At 41.8% G+C, this 25658-nt stretch overlaps 1 protein-coding gene across 14 annotated transcripts in view; it reads left to right on the top strand.

Moving 5' to 3' along the window:
• Window positions 1–25658, top strand: part of ATXN1 (ataxin 1) — a 226991-nt gene that overhangs the window by 24179 nt on the left and 177154 nt on the right. The window lies entirely within an intron of this gene.

The following is a 25658-nucleotide window of genomic DNA, read 5'->3' as shown; positions in this document are numbered from 1 at the left end:
CAAAATTCACCCTTTATGATTTTGTTGTTGCCGTTGATTTCTGCTATAAGTGGTAGTGTCATTTGTTCTGGTGGGAGGGGGAGGGGGAAAGGAAATTTCTTTTAAAATGTATAAACTTAAAGGTTTAATTACATGTTTTAAATTGCTTGTTAGTTCATCTCCTGGAGGTTGAGTTTAAAATCATCCTCTGTACTAGCGGTGACCTTAAAATTAAACTAGAAACCTGATCAACCACAAATACTGAATATGAATGAAAAAAATAGCAGCATTTTGACCTGTATCAGGTGAAGCATAAATAACAAAACTCTTGTTTGCATTTTACTGGCTTTTAAGTTGTATGAATATCACACCCTCAGAATGATTCCAGCTTCCTATTTTTGTCTTCTAATGACTTTGCTTTAAGAATCTAATTTTATGTTTTTGGTTTATAATATCACAATATCAGTTACTGTTGACTGAAGTAGCTCTCTTCCACAGCCATTACTGTTTTAATATGGTTTAACTAACATAAGCAGAATTCAAAAATTAGAATGGTGCGAAGCAATTCGAAGTGGTGAAGTGTGAAGAACTTGTATAAACCCATGACTATAGTAGTCTTCTTGTGAAAATCTGATAAAGCTATCATTGGAAGAGCTTTTTAAAATATGCAGAATGTCTTGCTGAATTACACAGTGCATAATTTGCATTTTATTGTGGCTGTGAGCTGGGGTGTTGCTCTTTAAAGGAGAGTCATTTCAACAACCAGCTGCATGTAAAGACATGCACTTTACGGTCCACGGTATGTAGCTGGAATGGAGGAGGTGTATTTAAATCATGCCACTTAGGAGCATTACTCTTTCTGAATGATTAATGCCAGACAAAACACTTTGATACTTTCACGTTAATACACTTGGTAGTTTTAGGAAGGAAAATTGCACAATGAATAACAGATCATCAGGTGGGATAAGCTGTGCTGTAGTAGTGTTAATGTTTATTTGGAGCCAGCAGCAGTGTGTTTTTGACATAAACTGTGCTTGCCAGTTGCTATCACTGCTGTGCTCCTGGGGGTGACTGGAATACCCCTGTGTTGCACACTGCAGGTAGGGCAATGCTGCTCTTGTGTGGATACCTATAGCAGTGTGCGCAGGAGGGCGGCGCTATTGGTTCAGGTTCCCATAGGCTTCCATAAAAACTCAGTGTGAATTTTTGCACATCCCCTCCCAACTCCCCAATCAGTTGACAGTGCTAGCTGGGATTTTACAGTTTGCACTTCTACACTGCTTGCTGCAGCTTGGAGCACTACATATTTGTGTTTAATTGTCGTAGCAGTGTTTTTGTTTGTTATGATGTCTGGTGTAGAGAAGCCTCATATTTAATAGAAAACTTTTTTCTTCCTAATATTAATCAAGCCTAAGTGACTTGTGAAAGCCTGCAGTTCATTGTTCGAAATGTATTACAACATTTAGTATTTCCATTTCCGGCATCTTAAACCAATATTGTAAACATTAAGAGAACATTTTGCAGGGATAGTTGAATATTGTGGGCAAACCCATCAGTGGTAATGGTGGCTTTTCTAAGGAGAAGGTGGGTGGACTTGGAATTGCTTATCTAGGCACATTTATGCTTGTTTGTTAATTCTTTTACATAAGCCTGACAAGAATATAGTACTGCCATGTACCATTCTGGGTAGTCTATAAAAATTCTTGCAAACTTTGCAAAGCTCTGATCTAGTCAGATGAAAAGTGCACAGAGCATGATTATTATTTTTTTAAATGGAATAATGAATATTGCCCAATTTAGTTCTACTCAGAGTAGATCCATTGACATTAATAGGCATGTAAATTAATACAATGGTACCTCAGGTTACGCCTCAGGTTACATACACTTCAGGTTACAGACTCCGCTAACCCAGAAATACTACCTTGGGTTAAGAAGTTTGCTTCAGGATGAGAACAGAAATCGTACAGTGGCGGCGCAGCAGCAGCAGGAGGCCCCATTAGCTAAAGTGGTGCTTCAGGTTAAGAATAGTTTCAGGTTAAGAACGGACCACCAGAACGAATTAAGTACTTAACCTGAGGTACCACTGTAATGTAGACCCAATGAAATAAATCATGTAAATATTAATTTCATTGGGTTTACTCTGCATAGAATGTACTGTAGTTGGAGAGTACCCTGAGAGGAAACTTTGCTGAAATGGGACTGTGTATGTTTATGCTGAACAGACAGTAGGCACTGACAGCTTCAGCACTGAAGCTCACCTGTTTAAGGGCAATTGATCCAGAAACCTCTTCTCTCTCACCCTCACCCCTGCCTGCTCCCTTCATTAGCTGAGTGGTGCGGTGAGTACTGAACATCTTGAATTCTTTTCATGCATGAAGGGCCTGTAAGGCTATATTAAGTACTTTTTGGAGTTGATTTTCTTAAGCTTAAATTCTATAGTCATTATTTACTCTGTTGTGCATTTATGAACTAACATCTGAGTTCACAATATCCACTACAAATGTACCTCACTCCCAGTTTGAGGGATTGATGTAGTCTCCAGAGCAACTTTTTCTGGTCCTTTCATGACCCCACTGATTTTAATTTACTGGCAATTAAAAAAAAAAATCTAGACAGTGCCAGGCAGGCCTAATGTTGTGATGGGGATGCTAAACACCCCCACCCTGGTCATGATCTGTCTGATTGTGTGTGTGCAAGCTTGTCAGAGTGCAGGGTGTAGGGTGGCCACACCCAGTTTTGCTAAACTCAGCATTGGTATTTGACTCTCAGAGCGTTGGGCATGGGACAATGGGGTCATTTGGGACAAACAATTGTAGCCACCTCCTGCTCTACTGACTATTGTAGAACACTTGATCTACAGTGAAGGAACTTGTGCTTTTATTTATTTTCAGTCAAGTAGATCAGTAACTGACTATTATAAGCCTGCTCCCTGGGCTGCTGTATAAAGGGATAGGTACATCTTTTTCCCAATGTTGTTGTGTAAGATTTGTGAAACCTGGACTGGAAAAATCACAGCCGATGTTATAGTTCCAAGAGTACGCATGACTTCTCATTTAGAACCACTATAATATAGTCATTAGGAGCGAGGAGACCTAGGTTCACATCCCTACTTGACCGTGGGCTAGTCACTTTCGCATCCTAACCTATGCCACTGGGTGGCTGTGAGGAGAAACAGGAGAGGAAAGAATCTTGGATGATCCTTTGAGCTTGGAGGAAAGAATGTAGTTCATGATGATAATTTAGGCAAATGGCTTAGTGCTTTGCTTTACACTTGTTGTTCAAAGAAGATTCTTTGTGAGATACTGGGCATTTTGGCAACGTGTAATGCCTAACAAATTATATTGTATAATTTAGTTGACTTGGTTTTGTAGCTATTGCTTTCTTTTTGTAAATATTTACCAATGCAGCTTGTTTTCATGGAGTTGTTAAATGTATGTATGGTGAGTTAGAGAATATATATTTAAAATAGTGATTTTTTTATTTTTATTTTTGCAATTGTGGGGAAGATATCAGTGCCCCCTGCTGTCTGTTGGAGAGCAGCATTTGTTGTCCTTAGCAGCAATGTTTTGTTAATGTCTTTTACTTTCAATGCACAATATAGGAACCTGAAGGGGGAAGGAGGAAAACAATTTAGATTTTTTTTAAAATAGACCTGAAAATATCAGAAGAATCAAATTCAAATTTGACTTCTGTGTAAATAGATAGTAATTAGAGGTGTGTGTTTTTTAATGAGCTTTCTGCTGAATTGTAAGAATAAATGTAGTACAGTGGTACCTCGGGTTAAGTACTTAATTCGTTCTGGAGGTCTGTTCTTAACCTGAAACTGTTCTTAACCTGAAGCACCACTTTAGCTAATGGGGCCTCCTGCTGCTGCCGTAGCACGATTTCTGTTCTCATCCTGAAGCAAACTTCTTAACCCGAGGTACTATTTCTGGGTTAGCAGAGTCTGTAACCTGAAGTGTATGTAACCTGAGGTACTACTGTAGTTGGGAGTGAAGAACTGACTGACAGTGATGGCTCTTGTTTGTTGAAATTTTGTACTTCATGACCTGATCATGAATGGTTTAACAATTGGGACATATTTGAGAACCTTACAGTGGTGCCCCGCAAGACGAATGCCTCGCAAGACGAAAAACCCGCAAGACGAAAGGGTTTTTTGGTCTTTGCGTCGCTTCGCTAGACGATTTTCCCTATGGGCTTGCTTCGCAAGACGAAAGCCCATAGGGAAATCTCCGGGGACCTCTTTTAAATGCTGGCGGTGGGGAGCAAAGCCTTTCCCCCCCCTCCGGACTTCAGAAGAGGTCCAGGAAGGCCGGCGGGGGCGAAAGGTTTTGCTCCCCACCGCCAGCATTTTAAAAGCGGTCCGGGATAGCAGGGAAGCGCTTCCCGCTATCCCGGACGGCTTTTGAAGGCAGGCGGGGGGAGCAAAGACTTTTGCCCCCCGCCAGCCTTCAGAAGAGGTCCTGGACCTCTTCTGAAGGCTGGCGGGGGGCAAAAGTCTTTGCTCCCCCCTGCCTGCCTTCCCGGGAGAGCGGAAAACACAGCGCTGCCTTCCCGCTTTCCGCGGAAGGCAGGCAGGGGGGACAAAGACTTTTGCCCCCCGCTCGCCTTCGGAAGAGGTCCTGGACCTCTTCTGAAGGCTGGCGGGGGGCAAAAGTCTTTGCTCCCCCCCCGCCTGCCTTCAAAAGCCGTTCGGGGGCTTTTAAATCGCCCCGGACAGTCCCAGGGCGATTTAAAAGCCCCCGGGAAGGCAGGCAGGGGGGACAAAGACTTTTGCCCCCCGCCCGCCTTCGGAAGAGGTCCTGGACCGGAAGAGGCCCCGACCTCTTCCGAAGGCAGGCGGGGGGCAAAAGTCTTTGTCCCCCCTGCCTGCCTTCCCGGTGGAGCGGGAAGGCAGCGTTGCGTTTTCAGCTCTCCCGGGAAGGCAGGCAGGGGGGAGCAAAGACTTTCGCCCCTCGCCGGCCTTCAGAAGAGGTCGGGGGACAGACTGTCCCCGGACCTGGTCTGAAGGCGGTTTCCATAGGAACGCATTAATTGATTTTTAATGCATTCCTATGGGAAACCGTGCTTCGCAAGACGAAAAACTCGCAAGACGAAAAGACTTGTGGAAAGAATTAATTTCGTCTTGCGAGGCACCACTGTATATTTATTTTATGAATTCAAAGCCTTTAGAGGCTAGATTTGGTTTATATGTTTCCCTACACTTTGTGATTTTGAAAAGTAAAATTAACCCACTTAGATAAAATAACTGACCGACTGTTCTCTGGGTATTTTGAGTCTTTGTTTTAGAGGTGAAGGCCATTTTATCCCAGGCACTTGTTTAATATTTGTTTTAGTTTTACGTCTGTTACAGCATTGTAATTTAACAACCTAAGAAGAAACCTGTTAGATGAGATCAAAAGGTCCACTTTTCTGTTTCCTACCATAGCCAACCATATGCCTTTTGGAAGCCTACAACTAGGAATCAGGAATGCAATAGCCCTCCATCATTGTTGCCTCCCAGCAACTAGTTTTCACTGGCATGTGTCCCCTAAAAATGCATATTCCATAAAGCCATAATGACTAGTAGCCATAGACAGAGCAGTCCTGCATTAATTTGTCTAATCCCCATCACCACATATTTAGGCTTTGAATTCTGTAATGTGTTATGTAAATTACTTTCTTTAGTCTGTCCTGAATCCACTTCCAATTGGTTTCATTAGATGACACCAAATTCTACTATTATATTAGAAGAATAAATTATTTCCACCCACTTTTTCTGCATCCTGCATAGTTTTATAAACCTTTAACCCACCCGCACTCAACTTCTTCCTGAACTAAAAGTCCTAAACATCACAGCATTTCTTTATTCCAGCCCCCTAATCATTTTGCTTGCCATTTTCTGCCCTTCTCTCAACTCTTCAATATGGTTTATGAAATTGTATGATCAGAACCAAACAGTATTCCAGTTTTGGCTGCATCAAAGATTTGTATAAGAGCATTATGATACTGTAAGTTATATTTTCACCTCCTTTTCCTATAATCACTACCATCAAACTGTCCTGCATAGCTGCCACACATTGCTGACCACAGTGACATATTTGCATGTGCAGATCTTTGTTGAGTATCATAGTCCTGGCTGCAATTAATTACATCTTCACTCTTGCCTTCTTGTACCCCTATATTTCAATTACCCACTTTTGGAAATCTAGTAGCCAAGATCTGGGTTCTTACCTATAGGGTCTAGGCTTAGTTATGGCATAGAGATAAACCCCTAACCCCTGTTGTTGTTGTTGTTGTTGTTGTTGTTACAGTAATGAAATGTTATATTTAGTATTTCAGCAAATTAATATAGCTGCCCAGCAAGAAATATCACCTAGACAGCTTACAAGCAAACAAAACAATGCTAAAAAAATTACAATATATCACAATTAAAATCAGCAAAAAACAATGAAAGCAAAAAAGTAAATAAATATGGAGCTGGCATATTAGCTGAAGTTAATAAAAGGTGCTTTTGGCCACACATTCTCCTTGAGTTTCTAATGACAATGCTGGATCCAAAAGCCCTCCTCCCCTGCCAATCTGTAAACTGGAATATTTAGGAGAAGTGTAACTCCTTCCAGAACCGGTTGAATGCTGTTCTCTTAGAACCACCCACCAGCAGTATCACAGTCTTGTCTGGATTGATTCTCAGTTTGTTCATTTTTGTTTTTAAATAACTTTTTATTGGGTTTTATAGACAAGGATCCTAAGAATAATAAATGATACAAACATAGGCGCCACTCTGCAAAGAACAATGGGGAGGCTGGCAGCATGTGCCTTCAACCCCTGATGTTACTGAAAGCCACAGAGCGGTCGAAAAGAACCAACACAGTCACACTTTTCCTGTCTCTCTCAAGTTAAAGATCATCTCATTGAGCAACCCAAGGCAGTTTCTATCCCAAGCCTAGGCCTGTGATTTGAAATGATTTTAGATAATATGCTTAATCCAGGAGTGACTGGAGTTTACCAGCCACTCATAAAGTGGATAGGCCCTTGATAACTTCAGATTCTTCATAAGGTCTGTATGAATGATCCAGTGACCTGATTATGTGAATGATATTCTGCCATGCCCATAAATGTGTGCTGTGGAGGTCATATTAATGCCCCCCTGGATTCAAATTCTGGGAAGGTAACCATGATAGAAACAGAGCTAGAAATATTAAGAATTTAGATGTAGTGGTTTCTGTTGTGGGCAGAGTGGACCTAGGGGAAATTCTGCATGGTAACACACTGTGTTGGATTATTTCATACAACTGAATCTAAAGCTTATTCTCAACATGCCTCTTGTAGTTAAAAATGGTGCACATCTAACCATACACAGTATTTTATTTTCTGATTAGGAGGCTCTAGTTCTCACATGTGGCTAAGGAGAAGCCCCTCCTCTTAGAAGTGGAGCGTCCTCTGCTTCAGAGAAATAATTACTTCTCAATTCCCATTTGATAATTCCCTCTTTATTTTCTGATGAGTTACTTAATAGTGACGGGATTGTTGAGCAGACTGCCTTTAATCTGAGCTTCAGAAGCTTCTGAATGGAACTGGGGATATCATGCTATGTGTTTTTATGCTGTTTAGTCATGCCATGAGAATACTGAAACTGGTGGAAGGCAAGTAAACAGTTGATAACAGTGAATAATGCTATTAATGAGTGCCCCGTCTCTTAAATGAAAGCTGGCACTATGGATTTTGTTTTCCGTTTTGCCTGTGTGTTAAATAGGTGCCATGTAAAATTCAGTACGTAAGGATGTGAGGGCGATCTGGCTGTGACATCTGTCACCCCATTGATCTCCAGAGTGGATTCTGCTAAAAGCAGTCGCACTGCTTGTACATTTTAGAAATAAAAATGGTGCAATAATTGTAGCGTTGCACACATCTGTGTGCACATTCCCATCTCTCTTGTTTCTCTGCCCTTGAATAGTTGGAAAACTGGGATGTTTTGCAACATATTGGTTGCTTTGTGTTAGATCATTATAAAATATTACTTACTCCAGCATTTTGTAGTTTTCAGCAGTACTTTATCCTTTGGGCCTTACATTTCTCTCCTCATTCCTGACAGTTATGGCCAGTCAGATTCATTTCGGCTTGAGGAGTGAATCATGGTTTTCAGGGTCTCTTATTGCATGCAAGCAGAGCAGAGAGCATGAGTTCAGCATTTTTATGACTATTTGCCAAGACAGTTAAAAAATAATAATCTGGTATGTTTTTGCAGTGCTTTCCTGTGAAAAAAAGTACAGATGTGGTGATTGGCTAAAAAAAGAAAGATGGGTTTTTACATTTTTCTTGATCAGAAATAGTTTGACTACTCAATACAGACAAGAAGCATATTCTGTGAGTTGGCTTATACCGCATTGCATCATTTGACAGATCAGAAGTGTACAGCACAGATGGAAACTGATATTTTTTCTCAATTCTTAAGACTAACCTAGTGATCTAAACTGAAACCCAGTTAACACAAATTCCGCATAAACGGTCTGTTTTTAAGCAACCACCAACCTGGATGCATTGGTGTAACCATGCTCACGGAAGCATTTATGGTGGGTGTAATGGTTCTAGGGTTTGCTCATGCATAAATCGACACCACACCTGGCTAGGTTACCTGGGTGAACCCTTTCTGTCTGGACAGCCTCTCATCCGTGGCTGTCTCAATCCCTGGCAGAATCCATCAGTGGGCGTTTCTTGAACTTCTTCCAGCAAAGAAGCTCTTTGACGCCTAGTCGCCGCCTACTCTCCCTGCGCGGGCAGCGGAGGACCCGTGCTCTCCTCGCTGGTCGCCGGCAAGGAGTCATGGAGCCACCTCGCCAATTCCCCCATCTGCCCCCCTTCTCCACTGGTGCTACGCAGAATTCCTTCCCCAGCAGATGGGCTGCTTCTCTCCCTCCCGGGACGCTCTCCTGAACCCCTCTGGAGCCCTCCCTCTCCCTCTGGCTCCGATGGCAGTTCCCTGACAGTGGGTAAGGGAGAAGTACCATCAACACAAACATTTCTGGTGGGGGCTTTTTTATTGGCACAAGTGCTATTTGGGTAGCTTGTGGCTGTGCTGCTTAGTTGTGCATGCACACCTGGCAGGAGTTTAAAAATGAAACACGATGGATGGATCGTGGGTATGAGGCCTGTGTGATTCAAGAGCTTGTGCAAAAATGTTAACCAGATGTAGTTTACAGAAACATAATGGCTGTGCACAATAAATTTTGTGCTTTTGATAACTAAAATATTCCCCAGTATCAAAGTAAGTAGTGAGCCTTTAGTCTTTCCGAACATACAGAGCTCTGGAGTTTCTAGAACAGGGCAAGCAACTTTCTTTTGTGTGTCTCCATCTCTCTTGTGGGGTAAGCTATACTGTGCATCTTTGGTGTGTTTCAGAAAAGTGCAGGATAAGTAAATTAAAATGATTGGCTTGTATTACGTTTCCCTCCAGATAGCACTGTGTATATTAAGTTGAAGCCACAAATATGTTTTTAATAACAGAAATAGACATAGAAAAAGCATTTTTCTTACATTAAACAGAGCCAGACAATATACTCCCTTGTCAAAAATACAGCTTGTGTGGAATGTTATTTAGGAGAAAAGAAATGGGAGAGATGCAAACCAAGTGACACTTCACCAACATTTATAACAGCCAGGCATACTGGAAAGTGCTTAGAGCTTTTTAAAATAGCTTTTGCTTGCATGAGTATTCTAACAAGTAGTTTTGCATTGCATATGTTGTACCTACCAGAGCCTTATGCTCCTTATTTTTCTTAATGTGTTTTGTATATCTTTTTTTAAAAAAATAATACTCTCATAGGCAGAAGTTAAATGCAGAAGCTAGATGAATTACTGCAGGTTCACACTGGTGAGTTATAAGGAACCATGCTTGTAAAGTGAGGTGGGGTTGTTGGAATGGCAAACCTCCACTTGAGCCAAGATCTCTGCTGGGAGTCAGGGCTGTGCTGGTTTGTAGGCAAAACAAATTAACCGCTGTTATGCTTGGTGACTTGAAAATAATTTATTCTCTGATAATGATGAGTATCTTTTCTTCTCTCTGGGCCACTAATATGGAGGATATTTCTGTTTAACTTGGCAAAACTATTCGAAGAAGGGATTGGGTGAAACATAAGGTCGTATCTTATTATCCTGTCCTCCTCTTTTCCACACTAGATATCTAATTGCTAATAACTTACTTTCCCTTGCTGATATGGACACTGTATACAGACATGATGAACAAATTCTGCTTTTTTCAGGGTCATTACTTTCGTAGTGTGGTGCAAGTGTGCGCACATATACATGACCTCGTCTGTGGCCCTGGGTTAACTGAAGGATTTAGTTAAAGCTGTCAGCATTTCTGCAGAACTGTAACTGCTTGCTTTCCTTATTAGCAATAAAGGAGTTCCAAGTCTGCATTTCATACGATTCGTCTTTCATTCCAGGAACCTTGCCACTCCCACTTTACTCATGGGAAAAGCTTTTTATATTTGCACGTACACATTCCTCTGAAACTTGCTGGGATTTTTAAAATGTTGCACATCCTTCCAGACTTTTTCTTTTCTTTTCTTTCTGTTCCAGTTTTCTTTTTTGTTCCACTTCTGTGGCTGCTAAGTACAACATGTATTTTACAGTATGAGTGTTTTTTGAAACAACATCAGCAGCAGCAGCAGCAGCAACAACAACAACAACAACAACAACATGCATTCTGTCTCACTACCACATCAGCGAGTCATGCGTTTAATTCACTAGCAATTTGGAAGTTCGAAACCTAATTGGTTAAAACTTAGCTGGTGGGTGGGAAGCAACTCATGGTGGCCAAGTGTTCTGAGTAGTGGCTCTTATTCCAGAAGCAGCAACAATAGGCTTTCCTATGAAAAAACATGGACCATGAATGGTACAGCTATAGCATGGATGTTGAAAGAGGCAGAGGCAGCAGTAGTTTGTGGTACTCCCTGTGTAACAGGGGTGGAGAACTGGATCCAGCCTATGGCCCAGGTCCTTGTCTCCCCCACATACCCTCATGGGCCAACTTTGACAGGTGGACTTAGTATTATGATGCCAGGTGATGGAACATGAGGTGATTCACACTTGTTATTCAAAGTACAAAGTTATTCATGAGTGCTTAAAGCAGCCCCCTTTGAAGACCTGCTACTAGAGCCAATCATCTGATTGGTTCTAGGAATGCATCTTCAGAGAGGTTCCCTGGGACCACTGACCAGCTGATTGACAGTCCTTTTGAAGAGGGGGAATGTTCCTAAAACCAGAGCATTTTCTTCTCAGAGTAAGCAGGTTGCATTTAACGTACTCCCTCCAGTTGAATACAAATTTCTTTCTCCAGCCCCCTTGGCTGCACTAGAGAACCTTGAAAACTCTTCAATGTTGCAATTCCCAGCTGATTGTTGGTATTTTGGCTGTTCTGGGCTCTCTTCACACCCTGACAACCAGCTGCTTGGGGGGGGGGAGGAGTGGAAACAGGCAGCAAAAAAAATCTGGAAGCAGCTACAGGTATCCTAGTTGCTTCTTTCTGATGTTTTCCAGACTAAGGGTGTATAGGCATTAGAGCTATGTGACAGGCAGAGGCATAGGATTGGTTCTCCTGGATCATGTGACTGCCAAACTCAGAGGGGTTATTCTGGTAAGTGGTGCTTTTTCTGATGTGAAGTCTCTTCTCTTGGCCGAGCTGCCCCACATCTGACATCATTTATGGCATCAGGTGTAGGGCAGATGAGCCAAAATGGTCTGATGGGCATAATTAGGTCCATGGACCAGAGGTTTTCTCCATCGCTGCTGACACAAGAACAGGAGGGCATTGGACCTTAGTTAGTAATTGCCAGGCCTTAGGGTATTCATTGCCTCTTAGCTTAACCTACCTCACGGGGTGGTTGTTAGGCTTAACATCAGAAGGGGGAGCCAAGCATGCACATCACCTTGAAATTCTTGGAGGAAAAGTGGAATATTAATGCCAAAATCAAAAACAGAGAAAAATTGGTTGCTATTTTAACATGTGCAGTTGGGCTACAGTTAGCACCAAAGACATGAAGCATCTGAGCACTTGCTGAATTACAGTGGTACCTCTGGTTACGTACTTAATTCGTTCCGGAGGTCTGTTCTTAACCTGAAACTGTTCTTAACCTGAAGCACCACTCTAGCTAATGGGACCTCCCGCTGCCGCCGCGCCGCCGCCGCGCAATTTCTGTTCTCATCCTGAAGCAAAGTTCTTAACCCGAGGTCCTATTTCTGGGTTAGCGGAGTCTGTAACCTGAAGTGTATGTAACCTGAAGCGTATGTAACCCCAGGTACCACTGTACATCCCAGTGGCTAAATAGGCTGCAGATAACCGAAGCAGAGAATGTATGCAGGAGATGGGGGAGTCCATAACTCACATGTTGCACAGTGGAGGAACATGGCAGAATACAGTGAGGCTCGACAGTCCAGGGAATTCAGCAGACAGCAGAAAGATCTGGGAGCAGCAAGAATCAGCCTTGTGATTTCCAAACTCAGACTTGTTGCTTTTTCTGGTTGGTGGCATTTTTGCCTGGTCTGAAATGCTCTATAGTGTCCTAATGGTTCATGGTGTAGGACAATGCTGGATTGCATCTTCTTGCCTGTTTAGCGTTCACTTTTCCATTTAAACCAAAATGCACAAAAACAGAGGAGTTAACAAAAATGCTTTTTCAGGGAAATTATTAATTGATTTCAGTAAGACTTGTTTGCAAATCCTGCATTTAAAAGCCCAGGATAACGTGATGCAGAAGCTGGCGTCTTTGTGCTAAAGCTGAGCAACTTCAGTTCAACCACTGGCAGCTTGCAGTAAGGTCACTCTTGTGTGGCCTTAGTTTCCCTTCAGTAAAATGGAAAATAGTTTTCTAGTTCTCAGGGTCATGGCGAGGGTAAGAAGGGAAGAAATGATGTAAAGAGTTTTGCACTTGTAAATTGCACGTGTCAAAATAGCAAGGATTTCTTATACATTAAAAAAGTCATTCTCAAAATTGGTTGCCGCAATTACTGCACACAATTACTGTAAGATAGAAATTACTGGAGGAAAAGATCCTTTCCCAGTTTGTTTGCATTCTGCATTTGATAGCACTTCGTTTTGGTTTCACTTATTGCCTGTATTATATATGGGGAGGAAGAAATATGACCTTGGCCCAGCCAATGGGTGTAATGCTGGAAAATACTTAAGGTTTTTAAAAAACATTATTAGTTACCATATCACTAGAGTCTCTCTTAAAGCCAGTGTCCTTTTAATCAGCAAACAGGCTTTATTGCGTCTTCAAAATAATGAAAAATTGAGCAAAGTTTTTGAAGATGGGCATCTGGCAAAAGCGTCTGTATTTCCATCTGCGAGTGGTTAGCAAAGTGTTTATGATATTTAAATAGCACAAGCCTTTTCTCACTTTTGTATTTTATTCTGGTGACCTGTTTCCTTGACAAATGGTCTTTTTCAGTAGTTTTGTCCCAGGTATTATGAAAATGTTTGGAAGATGTTTGTTACATAATTGAGAGCTGGAAGGGACGTTAACTCCCTGACAGAAACGAGAATACTCCCCAAAGCCTGTACCCTTGTCAAAAGACTATAGTTCATATCCTTGTTGTTCCATCTATCCATCCATCCATCCATCCATCCATCCATCCATCCATCTCTCTCTCTCCAATGGAGTGCACCTCAGGTGGTTAAGTCAAGCCTCTGTGTTGGCAGAATCATAATGACCTCCATGAGTCGCAAGCCTGGGCAGGGTGCATAGAGGTCCTGGTCTGCCCAGACGACAAGACCACCCCCACTTCCTGGCTTCGGTGACATCCAAAGGAAAGCAGAGCCACGATTTGCAGCTGAACATGGCATTGGGGGACAAACAGCAGACTTTACCCCGCACACTCCGACTTACATGAGTGGAGCCTGGAAAGCAGATCTGAGTGAGGACTTCTGCTCAGGTCTGCTGCTAGGGTTTATTAAGGGGCCCAGATATGCTTACCCTCACCCACAGGACCAGGCAGGATTTTTTTTAAACTAATTGATGGAATGGTCATAATCCATGATTTGCTTGTTTTTGCCTACCTCATAGCAAAATTGTAATGCTGCATTTATCCCATGTCACAGCTTTGTAAGGGCAGAAGGGGCACTGGGCTGGATCCGTAGAAGGGATGGAGCGGAAAGACACCCGGCCCCATCTCAAGGGGAGTTCTCTTTATGGGAACATGGAGGACCGTGCTCTTAGACCAGAAGGCCAGCTTGGGGTTGATGGGCCAGAGTGCCCTCTACCATGTTGTCTCTCAGGGTTCCCCTGAAAATAGTTCATGCCATAGGTAAAGGTAAAGGGACCCCTGACCATCAGGTCCAGTCGTGGCCGACTCTGGGGTTGTGGTGCTCATCTCGCTTTATTGGCCGAGGGAGCCGGCGTACAGCTTCCGGGTCATGTGGCCAGCATGACTAAGCCGCTTCTGGCGAACCAGGCCAGCGCACGGAAATGCCGTTTACCTTCCTGCTGGAGCAGTACCTATTTATCTACCTGCACTTTGACGTGCTTTCGAACTGCTAGGTTGGCAGGAGCAGGGACCGAGCAATGGGAGCTCACCCCGTCGCGGGGATTCGAACCGCCGACTTTCTGATCAGCGAGTCCTAGGCTCTGTGGTTTAACCCACAGTGCCACCTGCGTCAATTCATGCCATAGTGGACCCTAAACATTAGACATTCCTCTTTCGGTATGACGGTGTATTGACCAGCACTTGGGCTGCTTGATCATTGGATCCATGTCCTGTGGCTATTCCAAACTTGTTTCTTTTTAATCAGTCAATCAAACTGCGGCCTTATTCCATCCCAGATATGTCTCACGTTTGTCTTGTTCTGCTTCCCACCCCTGCATTCACTGTATGTATGCCTGCAAGTGCACCCAAGTTCTGTCTGCTGTTTTCTTACCATTTTTGTTGCCTTCCAGGACTGTCCTCTCTCCCCACCCCCCACCCCCAATTTTTTTTATTCGCCTTGAGGTGTGGTGACCCAAATTGACACTGTTCCCCATAGTAAATAAATTGGAAGGAATTCCTAAGTGGTAGCAGTCAGAAGACTAGCAAAGAACAGGTCTGCCAAAGTGCTTTTCTTTTCTTTCCAACCTAGAAAATGCAGTAGAAAGCAGTAGAAGGAGCCACAGGCAGGGGTGCTTTGCTACTTATGGTCTATGTTACATGCAGATGTGCTTCCTTACTGCAAAGCAGCATCAGGTCAGCGTAACCCCGTAGGGAAACAGTGGGGTGTACGGGATGTGCTTAAACATTTCCCTTTCAGCTGCCTCCTCAGTTTTAGGTCTCCCAAATTGCTTTTTCCCATCTAGAGTGTCCCAGTTGCGTGTTTACTTTGCAAACACACATCTAGAAGAACATTATGAGGGGGGAAAGTCCACCCTTTTTTCAATCTGTTACAAATTGCCTCTGACCATTGGGATTTGAATACACACAAATGCTTTTTCCTGTTTGACTCTCAGTAGCTTGGTTAGGGACAGCTGCGGTTATTTGCAATAGGCAAGCCGCTGACTTAAACCCAAGCCTTCTATTTCTCCAGGTGTTTAGGCTGCTGGCATAGGTCTTGCTTGCATCCAAGGAGGCTGTCTGCTTTTGCAGCGGGGGCAACCTGTTCTTCCCCCAGCAGCCCTCTGCAGGCCCTCATAGTCTGCCCCAGGACACTGGAGGGTCCTTTGGAGCAGATTTTGCAGGTGCACTGATTGAAGACAAGGCGGTGAAGTCCCACCACATGAGCCGGGGCAGCCCATCAATAAGGCACAGTGAAACCATTTGCCACAGGTGGCAAATCTGACCGCTGCCATTGTGCCACTGCCAGCCCTGCCAAGGCTTCTCCCATGATGCCACCACTGTGCCACTGCCATTGTGCCCTCACTGCTGCTTCTGTGCTGTGGGCACAGCCACAGGCGATGTTGCGGTGGTGGAGCTGGTGGCAACATTGGGGCAAGTGGGGGCTCACATCTGCCTTATGTGGGTGCGGGGGCAGCATCAGGGCGGTTTCCCAACAGCAGCCCTGACATGAGCAATGTTGCATTCCTTAGATTAATTTTTTTCCTCTCTGCTCCACCTCCCCCCTGTCTAAATACTATTTTAGGGCCATTTCTGTTCCTTTGGTTTGTTTGTTTCAGATATAAACTCCCTTTTGACTACTTGTCTGTATAGGTTTTACAACCATAAGGTTCTCTATGCAAAAGGAAATGTATGTCTACAAAACATGTAAGTGCACTGTATGCATGTTAGCTTATTTGTTCAAGTATGTAGTCAGGTCATAGACAGAAGTGAAACAAAGGCCTGGATTGTTATACATCACCACCTGACAAGCAGTATTGTTCGAGATTGTGCAGCATATTCTGAGATAGTACCTTAAAATATTATTTCACATTACATGCAAGTTCACTACCTGTGGAAAGAATGCTGCTGAACTCATGAAGGCATTTGTTACGCTTGTTTGTAGAGGAAGAGACATGGCATGTGAGGCGTGGTCTTTTAAGATTTTGATCTGATATTTATGCAGGGATAGAAGAGATTAAACTTGACAAGGCAATGATTTCTGTGAAAGGAAATGTACTCTGCTACTATGTATTTCAATTAATTGACTGTGATTTTATGTAAACTGTGCTATTTTTACTGTTGTTAGCTGCTCTGAGCTTGGCTTTGGCTGGGGAGGGCGGGATATACTGTATTTTTTGCTCTATAAGACGCACCAGGCCATAAGACGCACCTTGTTTTTGGAGAAGGAAAACAAGAGCAAAAAATATCCTGAATCCCAGAAGCCAGAACAGCAAGAGGGATGGCTTTGCAGCGAAAGCAGCGATCCCTCTTGCTGTTCTGGCTTCTGGGATAGCTGCGCAGCCTGCATTCGCTTCATAAGACGCACACACATTCCCCCTTACTTTTTAGGAGGGAAAAAGTGAGTCTTATAGAGCAAAAAATATGGTAAATAAAATTTTATTACTATTATTGTTATTACTACTTTGGTTATTATGTCTCATTGATTACATAAACGTATACTCTGCTTTTCCCCTCAAAAAGGAGTTGCTTGAATCAACAGAAATATACAGTGTCCAAACCAAGGGAAGTAATAATACTGCTATATTCTGCCTTGGTCAGACCACACCTGGAGTAGTGTGTCCATTTCTAGGCATCACAGTTTAAGAAATAAATTGACAAGCTGAATTGTGTGCAGAGGAGGGCGACCAAGCCTTATTGAGGGCGTTGGGTATGTTGAGCCTGAAGAAGAGGAGAGTGAGAGGAGATGCAATAGCCACCTTCAAATATCTAAAGGGCTGTCACATGGAAGACAGTGTGATCTTGTTTCTCCTGCTCCGGAGGGTAGGACCTGAAGCTATGGCTTCAAGTTTCAAGAAAGGAGATTCCAACTAAACATCAGAAAGAACTTTCTGATAGTAAGAGCTGTTGGACAGTGGAAGGCCTCCCTTGGGAGGTGGTGGATTCTACTTCCTGGGAGGTTTTTAAGCAGAGGTTAGATGGCCAGCTGTCATGGATGCTTTAGTTGAGGTTCCTGCATTGCAGGGGGTTGGACTAGATGACCCTTGGGGTCCCTTCCAACTGTACAATTCTGTGATGCTAGAGTGCAAAATACAAAACAAACATAAAAATGTGGTCCATTGTCAAAACACATTTACCAGTCTACAGCAGAATACAGAGAGCCGAAACTCCCATTTGTGTATTTTTGATTCATCGCATGCTATTTATGCTGCTGTATTGAAAGCTTGTATAGATTTGTAGGAGAAAGCAAGCTCTCAGCTATACAATCACAGCACATTACTATTAAGACACCCACATGTAATGAAAATAACAGCTCTAACTAAGCATGAGAACTTAAAAGGACTACATAGATAACCATATCTGTTGTGTACCATCTTAGTAAAATGTTAAAATTGAGTATGGTTGGGTTTTTTTTGGGGGGGGGGAAATAATAATAATGAAGAAATTGCAACAAATAACTGCTTTTCCATAAAACATACAGGGACCTGATGGTTAAAATGGCTATCAAATGTAGTGTGAATATGAAACAAATATATCACCTTAAGCACTCTAAATGCAACTGATATCCCAGTATGAATAGCACTCTATGAAAAGAATAAATATGTCTTGCAGCTGGGAACTAGAATAAACTATTTCAAGGTGAAAGAGGAGCAGTATTATAAGGGTACACACAAAAGAAATTTTATACAGATGTTTTAAGAGCTGCTTTTTCCAGTCAGGGTAAGCAAGTCAGGAGCAATATTACTGCTTCACTGAAAATTGTTCCAAATACTTTAGATAGCACAGGAAATGTGTTCTCACATACTTGACATTTAAATATTAATACTAATACCAAAACCTTTTGACCACAAAGAAATGCTGGAGCAAGATTTGGAAAGGAGACCTTTTCGATTAGGTGAAGTAGTATCATTTTATGACAGAGTTGTCTGTATTTTTGATCATTTTGTCACTTGAAGAAACTACAAAATATATAGTAAAACCATGAATTTGTTTTTGCCTCCTGCACCCTCAACTGGATATGCTTCTTTTGAAAAACGATGAATAAGCACTAATTACCCCAACCAGTATTTTTCATTTGCTGTTATCTTTAGCTTGCCACAAAGAGGTTTGTAGACTTTTCAAATACTGTTTTTGAGATGGATGTGGTAAAAAGATGCCTTCCCCGAAGATGCTTCTCTGGTTGCATTTCTCTAATGTTTTTCTTTGGGCAATGATAATTGAAGAAGGGAAGGAGTGACAAGTACTTTCTTCCCTTCTATAATTTATTATTTCCTTTGCAGAATTACATGCTGCACTAAAAACAAAAATCAGAAACATTGTACAATACAATTTCCTCAATGTAGTTTTAAAAAAGACGGGGAGGTTTTTTTGCTGCTTGGCAGCCAGCTGAAAGCTTGCTTTGGGGTGGTTTTCCTGAAATCTGGGTGCCTGTAGCCTCCAGTCATAATAATGGCATGACTATTGCCACAGCCAATCAGGAAAGGGGAGGGGAAACATGATGAGATGGCTGGAAACATTGGATGGCATTCAACTATGTTTTACTGAGTAACTCCGTTGAAACAAATGGAACTAACTTGGTCATTTTCATTACCCTTAATGGATCTACTCTGGGTAAAACTTAGTTGAATATCTCTATTAACTATTTTGTTAGCTTTAAGCATTTGCCACATGACACACACCAACTTCATAGCATCAGGTTATTTGTAGTGGGAGCAATACAGTACACCTATCAAAAATTGGAACGCTTTCTCCATATATCCCAGTTTTCAAATAGTGTGTATGTGTGCCATAGGATATATTGCCCCTGATTAAAAGTAGTCACATGTTAAAAGATCTCAAACTTGGGATAGAAGGTCCTTATGAACTCAGTGCATATGGTAGTGACCATCCTTGCCTTGTGAAGAGGCCTCTAGCCTGGCCATAATGTATAATAGATGATGATGATGATGATGATAATGTATAAAAATAATCTTAAATACATTTTCCTGTCCAATGAACTCCCTTATTTTATTTTGTCAAGCGGTTATCTTGTGGAAGCAAGGCCAGTCAGTGAGGTTACAGTTCTAGTGATGACTGGGATATTTGGAAGGATATAGATGGAATATGTTTCTGTCCCTCCTAGTGATGTATACCAGACATCCATTCTAAACCATGGCATAACCTCTTCATTCACTATGTGGTATAGAGAGCAATATCTTTGTTATTGTGCCTTTTGTCCCAAAAGGAAGCACAGGGAAGCTAACAACACAAAACAGTACAATAAAAATAGCTTTAAATAATACTTCTCTAACACCAATCAAAGGCCTGAGTGAGTAGGTGAGTTTTCAGATTGTATCTGGACATAGCCAGAGCGAGGGAAAATCTGATTTTACACAGAAGGGAATTCCATGGGGGTTCCTGCCACTGAGAATGCCCTGTCTCAATCTCAGATGACCATTCTCCTCTCCAGCACTGATGTAACTATGAACAGGACCTCTCACCCTCGTGGCAAAGTCTGTGTCGGAAGATACTAGGGAAGATGCTACTTCAAGTATATAGGCCCCAAATCGTTACATTTGATGCGAAAGAGAGCACTGGCTCTCCAATCCCTATATCCCCACTTCACAAGTGTGGCTGGCAATACTGTAGAGAAGCTCCATGTGGTTTGTAGACCCATCTGTATGGCTGGAGCTGACCATAGTTCATTTTGTTTTTGGTTGAATTTGCCATAGTTCAGTTGTTTTTGGTTGCATCCTCACAGCAGTTGTCACATGTACTCCATTTATCCACTTGTACCCTTTTTATCAGCTTCTCTCTGCTCCTTGCATAATACCAACATAGTACACTTTGGAGTAATTGGAAATATACTTGGTGATAATAACACAGGACTTTGCCACAAAGGCAGAGGGCAGTGTTCCAACATTTTGTTGGAAATAACGTACTTGCTGAATGGAAAACACCGTCATGGTGTTCAGTTGCGCCAGAAGCGGTTTAGTCATGCTGACCCCATGACCTGGAAAACTGCCTGTGGACAAACGCCGGCTCCCTCGGCCTGAAGCGAGATGAGCTCCGCACTGCATAGTTGCCTTTGACTGGACTTAACCGTTCAGGGTTCCTTTACCTTTTATCTTTAGTTTCTCTCATCATAACACTCAGCCAGATGATGAGTTGCTTTAATTCTAATAGCAAAAGTTGCTATTTCCTTTGCAAAATTTGCAATGTACTTCCCAACCAGAATAACTTCACAAATGGTTGTGTTTCCTGGCCTATTAAAATATTTTATGAAATTTTACTTCTTGAGACTATTACATCCCAGTCATTGAGAGGCATGCTGACAGAATTTCTACTGGACAAAGCTTTGATTCTTCATTATTGTCTTAAAAGTAGAAGATATGAATTGCTACTACAGATGTGAGTCAGAGGTAAGAGTCTAATTAGTTAGCATTTACTAATAGTAGCTATGTCTCTGTGGACTGTAGTTCACTAACAAGGCCTTAGTCATAAAGTAGCAACTGCTAGCTTGGATTAGATAATTCATAGACTCAGATTAAAAACCCATAAGGAGACCATTATGATGCCTGAGTCTGGCATTGTAACAGCATAATGCAGGATATAGAACTTGGTAGTTATTCCTATATTGTCCTTGTAATTTCCAGTTGAGTTAAAATATATATTCCAGTACTTGATTTGGAGATCCTGAGTTACAGAGAATCCCTTGCCACCATAGTCTAGGCCGATTGTTCTCCTGGCTAATTATTTTTTAGCATGGATTAACGAGCTCATGGTCTCACAGAAAAATCCCATCATACTAAAAAAAACATACCTTAGAAGCCTGCATATTTAATAGAGTTTGTCTCTATCATTATAGAATGTTACAGCCTTTGCTGGCTGAATGAAATTCATTCTCAAACTTACGCAGCATTGTGTGAACTCAGTGGGAGCAGGCACAGGGTTCCATATTCATGGAACAGAAAATCAGTCTTATGCAAAAGTGATCAAATTAAGAAAGAAAGCGAACAGGGCTTGTGACGGTTGGTAGCTGTACTGAATTAAAAATGGCTGTAGGTGTTTAATTTGGAGCTCACTGACACAGGTTGTCATGATGGTTCCAAAATGTGGCACAGCCAAAATTGTGTAAATTTTGGAGTGCTACTTCAAAAGTTTTAAGTTCTGCTATTTTCTGTGTTTGTTAATGAATGTGTTGCAGGTCCTTCCCATGTATCTCTCTCGCTCTCTGTGTGTGTGTTATTCTTTGTTTGCAAATCTATGGTATTTTCCTAGCATTTGCTTCCCCCATCTGTGTCTATTTTTAAAACTTACAATTCAGTCTTGTAGTATAGAAGACATTCTTATTCCCAATCTGTTTCTTCCCCACCCTAAGGGCTGCTTCTGTGAAAGCATTTTTTTTCTGAATGCCCACATTTGATGGTTTACACAATGGAATGAAGTAAAGAATTGGGGCCTAATAGATTTTGCTTTTGTGGGGAGTGGGAGTTTACTGCTCCAGGCAGCAGATTTTCACCGTTCGCAATACAGCTTTGTCCTGTCTGCTCAGAACTTTAAAGAACATGAAGTAAGAGCTTTTTCAGTGGTTACATCTATTCTGATACATGGAACAAGCTTTTCACATCATGATGAGAATTCACTGTAAAAAAACATGTAATCCTAGCTAAGTAACTTCTAGATGGTTATATTGTCTTCTATATCCCAAGGTAAACAACACGATCAGTAACTTTCTAGCTAGTTATAGGGACAATTTATAAATGCAGCGTGCTCTATGCCTTGTGCAGTAGTATCATTTTTCTTAACAGTATGTATTGAGGTCAAATTGGTGAAAAACAGGAGTGGTTAAATGTTAGCTGAGCTGCGTGAATGTTAACGGAACTAAAGTAATACTGAAACTATTGTGGGAGTAAAATGGTGGTGGTTTGGCAGATAACAAGAGAGAAGAAAACATTTTATTGGGCTATAAATGTATTAAAAAAATATTTGCAACACTGAATGAAAAGTAATCGTAGCATAATGTTGCTCAAGCTGAATTTTCAGTTTGCCCCAATCCTGCTTGCATTTGTAACTTCAGTAAAATGATAGTTCTTTATCTCTGAATGTTATCTCTGAATGTGATTAAAAGTATCTTCATACTCTTATGACATTTTATATAGTTTTGAAAGCATTTTGCATATATGTAGTAACTGAATGTTGTATTTATTATGCAGTCATGTATCACATCTCTTAAAGTCACTGAAATATTGTGCTAGCATTATTTACAGGGGGTTTTTTAAGTGCTTGTTTTTCTGGATTTCTGCTTTTATGCAAAAGTTTATGTTAAAATTTGCAATGGCTTCCTCGCTCTTAGAACACTGCTATTTCCCCCCCTCTAGTTAGATAAAATTGTTCAACTTTCATAAATAAACAGCTCCTTCTACTTCAGAGATGAACCCAAAATGCTATCGAACCATTTTTGAGGAAGTTTATATCAGAATTTGCATTTTTACATACTTCATAGGAAGTAGCCAAGTATATTAAATTGAAACTATTTACTGTTGATTTAGTGTGAATGTTCCAACATACAGTGGTACCTCAGGTTACAGACGCTTCAGGTTACAGACTCCGCTAACCCAGAAATAGTACCTCGGGCTAAGAACTTTGCTTCAGGATGAGAACAGAAATTGTGCGGCGGTGGCGCAGCAGCAGCGGGAGGCCCCATTAACTAAAGTGGTGTCTCAAGTTAAGAACAGTTTCAGGTTAAGAACGGACCTCCGGAATGAATTAAGTTCTTAACCCAAGGTACCACTGTATAGCCAGATCATAATATTGTGACTTTAGTGACTGAGAGAATGAATACACATTAAGCCGCAATAAATCAAACAGTGCATTGTTGCTGGATCTCATGGGCTGAAACTAAGTGTCATACATGACAAAAATCCGCAAGGATGTTAGGGATTCCTAGGGCTTGTATTATATAAAATCGATGATTATAAGGTGTCAAAACAGATGCATCAGTAAACAAATGACATCCAGCTCACCCTTTTTTACATATGATCCAGGTTCTGCAGACTCAGTGCTTACTCCCTTTCTGGCCATGGTGAGGGGTTTAATGTAGGTGACTCACTTTCATATACTGCTTAAGTGATGAGTTGGAACAAAGGCTTGCAAAGAAGTCTGATGACCTGCTGAGAGGTCATCAGAGATTTTTCTGTAGCTCTGGAACTCCTCTTCCACTTAAGCTTAAAGGTAAAGGGACCCCTGACCATTAGGTCCAGTCGTAGCCGACTCTGGCGCTCATCTTGCTTTATTGGCTGAGGGAGCTGGTCATGTGGCCAGCCTGACTAAGCCGCTTCTGGCAGAGCACGGAAATGCCATTTACCTTCCTGCCAGAGCAGTACCTATTTATCTACTTGCACTTTGATGTGCTTCCGATCTGCTCGGTTGGCAGGAGCAGGGACCCAGCAACAGGAGCTCACCCCGTTGCGAGGATTCGAACCGCCGACCTTCTGATCAGCAAGTCCTAGGCTCTGTGGTTTAACCCACAGCGCCACCCGCGTCCCTCCACATAATGCTTGCCACAGACCAAGTCTGAGGGTCTTCTGGAAATGCTGCAAGACTTTCTGTTGATGGTTGGGAATAAGTGAACGATTTCAGCAGTGGGTGGGATCCAACTCATGAGTCCCTCCAGTGGAAGCTCACACAAGCTCATATGCTGGTGCAACAGGGCTTTCCTCTATCTTCCGCCCCCCACACAGTGTGAGTTCTTGGGAGGTTGGGAGAACCCCAGGGTGGGGGAAGGAGAGAGCATGTGGGGGAAGGAGAGAGAAGGAGCATTGAATTCCTCCCAGTATATTTAAAATATGCTTACCAGCTTAGGCTGGTGAGCTAGCCACCACCCTATATAGAAGCAGTTGGCCTTGCCTCTGCTATTCATGCCCTGGCTACACCCAGATAAGATTAGTGTAACACACTTTTTGTGGGGACTGCCCCTAAAGATGTTCAGAAGCATCAGTTGGTACAAGATATGGCAGCCAAGATGCTTATGGTGGTCAAGTGTTGGAAATGCATTACATTGATTTTACATTGTTACAGTGGTTATCTATTCGCTTCTGGTCTCAATTTAAAACCTTTCGGAAGCAGGTTACTTTAAGAGCCACCTATACCTGTAAGGACCTGCCCAGACCTTAAGATCCTCCACAGAGGCCCTTCTTGCAGTCCTCACCTCACAATTAAGATTGGTCTTGGTTGAAACAAAAGAAATGGACTTTTCAGCACTGATCCTATATCTATATCCTATATCTATGGAACTCCCTCTCAAGGGAGGTGCATGTGACTCCTTCTCTGTTTGCTTTTGCTTTTCATTTTAGTCTGGTGTGAAATAGGAATGATTTTATGCTGCTGTTTTTTATTTAAATAATTGTTAAATGCAGGTGTTAAAATGTTTTTATGACACTGCTTGAAAGCTGCCATGGGGTAACTTTTGTTTTGAAAGGTGGCATATAAATCCTTAAAATGTATACTATGTAGATTTATAAAGACAGCCAATTTTTAAGTATGTTTACTGTTTCTTGGTGTCTGTTTTTATGATTCCATATATGATTGGTTGCATATAAATAATGCATAGGAATAAATGAAATATGTATCATTGTAGCTAAATATGTTAAAATGAGTTCTGAATGCATGTGACACAGCTTTATGCAGGCAAAATGAATGAAATAGCTGGGTGATTTCCTTCCTCCCGCCTCTCTCTGTGGAACAACAACAAAAAAATAACCACATTTTGTAGAGATGGAAATTGAAACACATGACAGTACCTATATAGTATATAAATATAGTGCTTGAAAAGAGCTACAAAGCTGTTCTTTCGTAATAGAATCCAACGTGTTTACTAGTTTTTGAAAATGTGTGCACATCAAATAAATCTCCAGTATTTGGGCCAGAGTGTATCAGCATTATGCAAAGGGAAGATTAACAGCACTCAGTACAAAGCTATGATCCACTTTCCTCTTGATTCCCAGACACTATTAACCAAATCAACAAAGAACTAAACTAGTGAAGAGGTCATGTTCTTTGCTTCATTTGCATCATTATAAGGGGAAAGTCTGTCATAAAAGAAAATCTCACTGAATCTAGTGAATTATATCTCTCAATCATGATAGCACATGTAGGAAGATTATAGTGGGAATAAAAAGAGCCAGGATAGCAAGTGT

The sequence above is a fragment of the Podarcis melisellensis genome (assembly GCF_964234715.1).
Source record: "Podarcis melisellensis genome assembly, chromosome: 7".
NCBI classification, from domain to species: Eukaryota; Metazoa; Chordata; class Lepidosauria; order Squamata; family Lacertidae; genus Podarcis; species Podarcis melisellensis.
The sequence above is the reverse complement of the archived record's forward strand: the minus strand, read 5'-3'. Positions and strand labels throughout refer to the sequence as shown.